Source organism: Myotis lucifugus, unplaced genomic scaffold (genome assembly GCF_000147115.1).
Source record: "Myotis lucifugus unplaced genomic scaffold, Myoluc2.0 scaffold_426, whole genome shotgun sequence".
In the NCBI taxonomy this organism is placed as follows: Eukaryota; Metazoa; Chordata; class Mammalia; order Chiroptera; family Vespertilionidae; genus Myotis; species Myotis lucifugus.
In genome coordinates this window covers 14974-23000 of record NW_005871474.1, presented here as the reverse complement: position 1 = coordinate 23000, position 8027 = coordinate 14974, and positions in this window count along the sequence as shown.

Here is an 8027-nt window from a genome sequence, read left to right as displayed (position 1 = left end):
TATTATATAGGGATTAGGTCATCTGGATACCAGATGGGCTGAGCCCCCAAATGGCACCAACATCTATCTGAGCAAGCCAGCAACCAAAGACAAGAGTCAGAGTTTTTTTCTGGCTTAATTTTTAATGGATGTCATCAAGAACATCATTGAAGAGGGACCAGGACTGAGGCTGTTCTATCCTGAGAAGGTCTGGAGTGTGTAAACCATTTCCTCCTAAGTGTCCTTGGTTAGAGAAGATAAAAATCTTATGATTCATTAGCTGGGTGTAAAGCTCAAAACATTTGGCCTTGTTTAATTGTTTTGTCCTATTTTCCCTTATTTCACTTGTGGAGGAATTTCCCTAGCTTCTTACTATCCTGCCACACTTGGAATAGAACAGAATTAAGGAATATACCCTCATAAAGATTTTCCTGACTTTCTCTGGGACCTTGTGGGTTTTGCAAAGGAATTTAACTGTTAGAGAATATGGTTCTGGCTATTCTGATCTATTCCAATTAATATACCTACTGGTTTCTGGGAGCAAAGCAATAGAATTACCAAATAGAGTCTGCTGGAAAACTACTATAAAGAAGTCTGTCTTTATTAAAGAAAGCCAGGTCACCATAAGAAAGCTTATAGGAAATGGAAATAGAATTTAGAAAGAGAAAAGAAACAAAAGTTAGCATAGAGTTTCTCTGAGGGCATTTCCCCTTCTCTTCACTGATACTTTGGAAGAGTTTGGAATTATCATAAAAGGGGAAGCCACTAAGACCCTCGTAGATACTTATCTGTTCTGAACCACACCTAACTAAGTTGCCTCCTCCCTCAGAATAAAGCTTCTACACAAATGGCAGGGCTATCTAATCAGTGTCTGTTTTTTAATCAGAACCAGTTTCCTATCCAAGTAGGGAACGTTATGGGACAATATGTATTTTTACTAATTAAATCTGCTTGATGCACCTGATAGGGTGATATTTTCTTGAAATCAGTGACACCCGCATATCCTTTCCTCCCCCCTCCCCCAGAAGGATGATATGTATTTAGAAGTATGTACCCAGATGGGAAAAAAAAATTCAAAAGTGGGTGAATGACTGTCCTGGCTAGGTAGCCCAGTTGGGTAGAACATCATCCCAATACGCCAAAGTTGTGGGTTCAATCTCTAGTCAGGGCATATACAAGAATCAACGAATGAATACATAAATAAGGGGAACAACAAATCATCTATGTCTCTCTCTCAAATCAATAAATTTAAAAAAAGAAAAAAAATGGGTAAATTGATTTGTCCGTCCTGAACCAACAACATTTGAGTGGCATCCCACTATTGAAGTATTGAAAGCGACTATCCTTATTTTACAAATGAAGTATTTTTAAAATATCCTCAACAGAGGATATTTTTTTCCATTGATTTCTAGAGACAGTAGAGGAGACAGAGGAGGGAGAAAGAGAGAAACATTGACATGAAAGAGACACATCGATTGATTGCCTCCCACACATGCCCCTACTGCTCTTGCTCCCTGAGCAAAACCGCCCAGGGCTACAAATGAAGTCTTTACAAGGCCAGAGGTGTGAATCCAGAACGTCAAAGTCCACCAAATCCTTTTACCTTCTAATGTTTCCCCTATTCATCTTAAACAACATACAGATAATTGACTTTATGAAACCAAAGTCCTTCTAGGAGAAGATTGATTTTCTTTCTCTACACCTTTGAAATGCAAATACCTGATCTTCTTCAAGAACTCTTGTCTCAGCCATCTTTTAAAATACAAATCTCTGGGAAGTAAATCTTATCAAAATGGGAAAAACCTTAGCTCTATCTGAGCAAATCAATTTAACTTATTTCAGATATTCCTTCTTAAATTAGTTAGATATTCCTTTTTAATTTTGACTAAAGTTATTGAATATCTACATACTTTGAAATAACATGAATTACTAAAATGTTTGGTACAAAAGTCTTACATTCACCTGCTTTTGGCTTTCTATTGCAGAGTGTCTATAGAGTGATTTTGAAACTGTTGATAAATGTCCTGTGCTTTGTTGGAGGTGTGTGACTTGAAAGTGAGAGTATTTGCCAGTGGAGAAGCTTATGATTCTAAAGGTTATAAAATCTATATTAATACAAGAATAATATGCTAATTAGGCTGGGAGACCTTCCGGACATCCTTCTGGACAAAGCCATGGTGGCAGTGCCAAGGCAGAAGCGGTTAGGGTTATTGGTTCCAATTCAATACCAATAGAAATCTTCCATTTGGTGTGTGATGAAGGGGGAGACTTTATTTAATACAAACATCTCAATTGTGATACCTTGTGACTGGGAACCAAATGGCTGTGGAATAGCTCAATGTTGTTACAGCTCAGTTATGAAACAGCATGGCTGTGGAACAGCATATCTGTGAAGTGGCACTGGGCATAAGCCGGCTCAGCCCAATGTTGTACCTCAGCTAGGGGTTTCCACTTGGCTGGGTCTTATAGGTCGACCTTTTTTGAGCTAGCCAATTCTGCTCAGCTCTGGTTCACACTGGTCTGCAGAAACAGGACAGCTTTACTCCTGTCCAGTGAATAGTCTCTGTTGTTTCATCTCTAGCAGGAAATGCAGTCTTAGGAGGAGAGGAATGTGAGCTCCATTGGGGACTGACTATATAGAGAATTCTGGCCCCTGCTCCCTGATTTGTCTCTTCTGATGAAAATTGAAGACTCTAACCCTAGCCAGTTTGGTTCAATGGATAGAGCGTTGACCTGCAGAGTAAGGGTCCCAGGTTCAATTCTGGTCAAGGGCACATGCCTGGGTTGCAGGCTCGAGTAGGGGCCATGCAGGAGGCAGCAGATCAATGATTTTCTCTCATCATTGATGTTTCTATCTCTCTCTCCCTCTTCCTTCCTCTCTGAAATCAATAAAAATATATTTTAAAAAAAAGAAAATAGAACACTCTAAACGTTCACAGTTTGGTCCAATATGCACTGTTCTGATTGGTTGAAATAGAGCCACTCTGGTTACTAAAGATGCTAATGAGGATATAGCTGCACAGTTCTGATTGGATGGCGAAAGTCTCAGTCCTATTGGTTGAAATATGATTTCAGGAACTCCTTTATTTAATTAAATTAATTAATTAATTTTTTCTTAATCCTCACTGGAGGATATTTTTTTTCCATTGATTTTTAGAGAGCGTATAAGGGAGGGGGAGAGACAGAGAGAGAGAAATATTGATGTGAGAGAGGCACACCAATTAGTTGCCTCCTGCACGTGCCCCATCTGGGGCTGGGGTTTGAACCTGTGACACTCCATTGCACAGGCTGACACTCTAAGCACGTAACAACACTGGCCAGGGTTGCCTCTGTTGTTTTGTAAAATGAGGATGATAGTGTAACCAGACAAACAATGGGTCCATGTTGCCTGTCACTACTCAATCCAATTAAGCAGATCAGGGTTGAATCATATATGAGCGTTTATTCCAATATTGCCGTCAGTATGGGAGAGCAGCAGGTTGTACACAAAAATCTGTTCTGCAGCCCCCCCCGCCCCATAAACTGACTGCTTATATAGGTAGAAGTTTAAAGGAAAGTAGGCAAAAGGGCAAATGGGCAGTTTACAGATATGCGAAAAAGGGCTGGGGATCTTCAAAGGGCTTGGCGATATGCAAGGGCTGGGGTACATGGGGAAATAAGGGGAGGATAGGCCAGGTGGGTAGTTAATAGATAAGCAAAAGGTCTGGGATTTTCAAAGGGCTTATATCCAAAGCTTGGGGTCTTCAAAGGGCTGGCGATTCTGGTTTCTGCACAAAGTTGTTAATCTTTCCAGGATAATCAGCAGCTCCAAATGGGGAGGGTGGGCTGCACTTCAAGGTGAGCTCCCAGGTCCTGAGTAGAGCTGCCAGACAGGTTAGAATGTGCCTTCTTTAATTTGAATAAAACAATCACAGTTAACAGAGCATGATTAATATTTCTTACAATACTAGCTGGTTCCCCAACATTCTATTTCTGTCCCCTTTCAATAGTAGTACCTGTCATCATAGGGTTTGTAACGCTTAATTCTATGTCAACTTGACTGGGCCACAGTGCCCAGATATTGGGTCTCACATTATTCTGGATGTTTCTATGAGGGGTTTTTAGGTGATAAACAGAAATTAGTAACACTGGAATTAGTAACATTGGAATTAGTAGAGCAGATTGCCCTCCACAGTGTGGTCAGCCCGGTATAATCAAGGGAAGGCCTGAATAGAACAAAAGAGTGATGTCCCCTGAGCTAGAGAGAACTCTGCCAGCAAACAGCTGCATCAGCTCTTCCCTGGGTCTCCAGTCTGCCAGCCCACCCTGCAGAATTTGGACCTGCCAGCCTTCATAATTGTGTGAGCCAATTCCTTAGACCAAATCTCTCTCTATATATACACACACACATCCTCTTGGTTCTGTTTCTCTGGAGAACCCTGTCTAATACAAACTTGTCATGAGGGTTAAATAATTTATACATGCAATACTTAAAGATTCGGACAGGGGTGGTGGCTGCACTAGCAGAGTATAACATCAGTGTTTGCACCAGTCTGGGTTCAGCTTCATGGATGCCTATGTTCTCTTGCTCTTTGAACATACCCGGGGCTACTGAAATACCCCCATTCCCTCAGCAATAATTGAGGGCCATTTGGGGCCCCCAAAGGTCAGCCACTGTTTCTGTCATCTGAAAGGGACTGGGACGGGGCTGAAATGGGTCTCTCTGGCATGGCTTGGAATGCTTGGGTTCTTGACTTTGTGCAGGAAAGAATTGAAGACATGGGTGTAGGTGATTTTGAGATTATGTTTATTAAAGCGTGGGATAGTGAAACAAAGGAAGGGCTTAGGATAGGAGAAGCAAGATCACAGTACCAGAAGTGAGTCTAGGCCAGTGGTTCTCAACCTTCTGGCCCTTTAAATACAGTTCCTTATGTTGTGACCCAACCATAAAATTATTTTCGTTGCTACTTCATAACTGTAATGTTACTACTGTTATGAATCCTAATGTAAATATCTGATATGCAGGATGGTCTTAGGCGACCCCTGTGAAAGGGCTGTTCTACCGCCAAAGGGGTCGGGACCCACAGGTTGAGAACCACTTGTCTAGGTAGACCATAGTAGCAGAAAGGAAGTCATAGTAACAGAATTAAGCCTAGGTGGGTCTGCTTTGTGTTCACTGAAAAGTTATTAAGAGGAGGGTTCCCACAGCTTAGGAGAAAGAAAGTAAACTTATGTGCATGAGGAAGGGGGTGGGGCACATGCATGCACTGGACCTTGTGGGAAGCTATTTCTGTCTTTTGCACGGAATTTTAAGGGAGGCCTCACTCAGAATATTCATCAGCTTTCCAGGTGTGTCCTTCAATATGCTGATGCATCAATCTCTGCTCAAATTCACCTCTATCTTGGATTTGTTAGGCTCTAATTGTTTTTTTTCTTTCTATTGATTCCCCTGACTTTATTCATTTGGGTTTGCTTGGCACTAATGGCACTAACTGGGTCTCTGTTATCTATCTCTCTGACTGGGGTTATTTAAGCTCCCTGCTCTCTGGCTGGGAAGGAGACATGTAAACCATCAGCTCCTAAGGGTCCTTGGTTAGGGAGGAGAGGGACTTGTGATTTATCAGCTGGATGTTAATTGCTCAGCTGTTCCTGTAACTAGTTTGTCTCCTTCCACTAGTTTTTTCTCCTTCCACTTGTCCAGGAATTTTCCTAGCTTCTTACTATCCTGCCTGGCATGGCAGGAAATGGGAGGTTGACCCCTGCAATGACTGTCTACCTTGCTGCCCCACAATCAACAGAGCCCTCAGCTGGGAGTTAAAACTTGGAGGACAGTGCCTGGGACAGGCCCTGAGCTACCAGGCTCCTGCAGCTTCCTGTGGAGAGGAGCTGAACTTCCTCTACAAGATTCTGGATTTTACCTGAGAATGAAGTAAATTAGAACCCACAAATGGGCACTGTCCCATGCAATGTGACACCAGTGCAGGGTGTGTCCTGAGAATATTCTTCCATGCTTCTCAGGTTCTTACAGGAGACCTTTGGATTTTTGATGAAGAAAGAAGCTCTAAGACATATTGGCATGTTCTTTTATTTCTCTTAAGACAGCTGAGGACATCAAATTAAGAATCAAATCATATACCTGCCACCTTCAGCAGAAAACTAGGGACACAGGATTACATTTAAATCAAGTTCATTGTGTAAGCTTTCTTGTTCTTGGAGGTGCAGAGCCAGAGTCTTGGGTGCAGAGTCCTGACGATATCTCGCCTTGTGCACAAGCTTACCTGCCTGGGATCAGAAAGCAGCCACAGTTACTTGGATCTTAGTAAAAGAGGACCCTTCTCAAGTACAGGTGTCTTGTTAGACTCCACTTCCATTAGAGGACAGCTCCAGGAGCTGGGATCCAAAGTTCCAAGAGCTGGGATCCAAAGTTCAGTAATATTCTCATTCAGAAGAAGGTCCTGACAGAGTCAGCCAAATGTATTGAACATGTTAGCAATGTGACCTGAACAAAAAAGTAATGAGTCCAGGAGGTGGCACCTCTGCACATTATTATGAAACAACTGGGACTTCTGTAGGGGCACAGGCAGTGGTATCTAAGTCGGGTGTAAGGGGATGGAATCCCTTTCCACAGCAGGAGTTATCTAAGCTAAGACCGGGATCCATTCCCCCTGTGGTCTCCATCTTCACCTCTCTTGTGGCTCTAGGAATCCAGTAGACTTCAGAACAACAAAAAGCACAATTTGGGCTAATAGAAAAACCCAGCTCAACATGGACAAGTGAAAAACAAATCCGTTTTTGCCCCTACTCCTATTCATTCCAAACCTTCAAGGTGTCCATTTCCACTGTCTGTCTTCAGCCAGAAGTGACCTTTTTGCATCTGGATGGCACAGGGAAGGCTGTGGTGGCCACTGGACAAGGTTCTGGGTGAGGCTTCTACAAGGTTGGAAGACACCCTGCCAGCTCCAGAGGCACATTCCTCCAGAGGCTGTCATTATACCCGGACAGCTGGCCTGTGAGAGCCAAGGGAGGCAGCCTGGAAGCCCGTGTGGCAGCACTGAGCATGGACATGTAATGTCCAGCAAAGGCATCATGAAAGCACCATAACTTTAGGGTTAGAAGGCAATGTGTTTGCGTATTTATTTATTTATTTATTTATTTATTTATTTATTTATCTGTCTTCACTGAGGACATGCTTAGAGAGAGGGGCAGAGGGAGGGAGGGAGGGGGAGAGAGAGAGAGAGAGAGAGAGGGAAACATTGATGTGAGAGAGAAATATCAGCAACATTATAGGTTGCCTTCCCATACATGCCATGCCCAGGATTCGAACCCGCAACCCAGGTATGTGCCCTGACCAAGATTCAAACCAACAACCCTGCAGTGAACAGGAGAACACTCAGCCAACTGAGCCACTCCGGCTGGGCAATGGCAATGTGTTTAGACATGAAGAAACCTAGACCCAAAGCCTGGACAGTCAGAGCCAGGACTCAGAAGCAGGTGTTCAGACTTCAGCTGCCGAGCTTGTCATTAGCTCCCCTAGTCTCCTCCACTGCATCACTTCTCCCAGAGATCAATAATTAGGTGAGGATGGGTCTCCTTCAGGGCTCGGTAGAGTTGATCTTTGCAGGCCCAGTCCCAGGACTTGCTGAAGCTGAACAGCTTCCTCATCTTGTCTGGATTGGTGGGCTCAGCCCGCACCCTCTCATACTGCTCCTCACTCAGCATCTGTCCATGCAGCTTGTCTAGGACTGCATCCACCGATGTCACTCGAGTCACCAGCTGGGCCCGATGTTGGTCCATAAAGTGCAGCAAGTCTGGGGCATCGGGGGGTGAAGGTGAGGCTGACAATGAATAAAGAAGGGCTTTCAACACAGCTTCTACATCTGATGCCCACCTGTAGTTCTTCACTCACCTGATCTGCATCCTTGGCTCCTCCCCCACCCATGAAAACATTCAACCACAGAGAGGCACCTCTGCCTACCCTCAAATACCTGATGGAGGCATTTTAGGTTGCCCCACGGAAGGTGCTTGGGCCTCCCTGGGCAGAAATAAGGGTGATGGGAAAGGACTCTGCC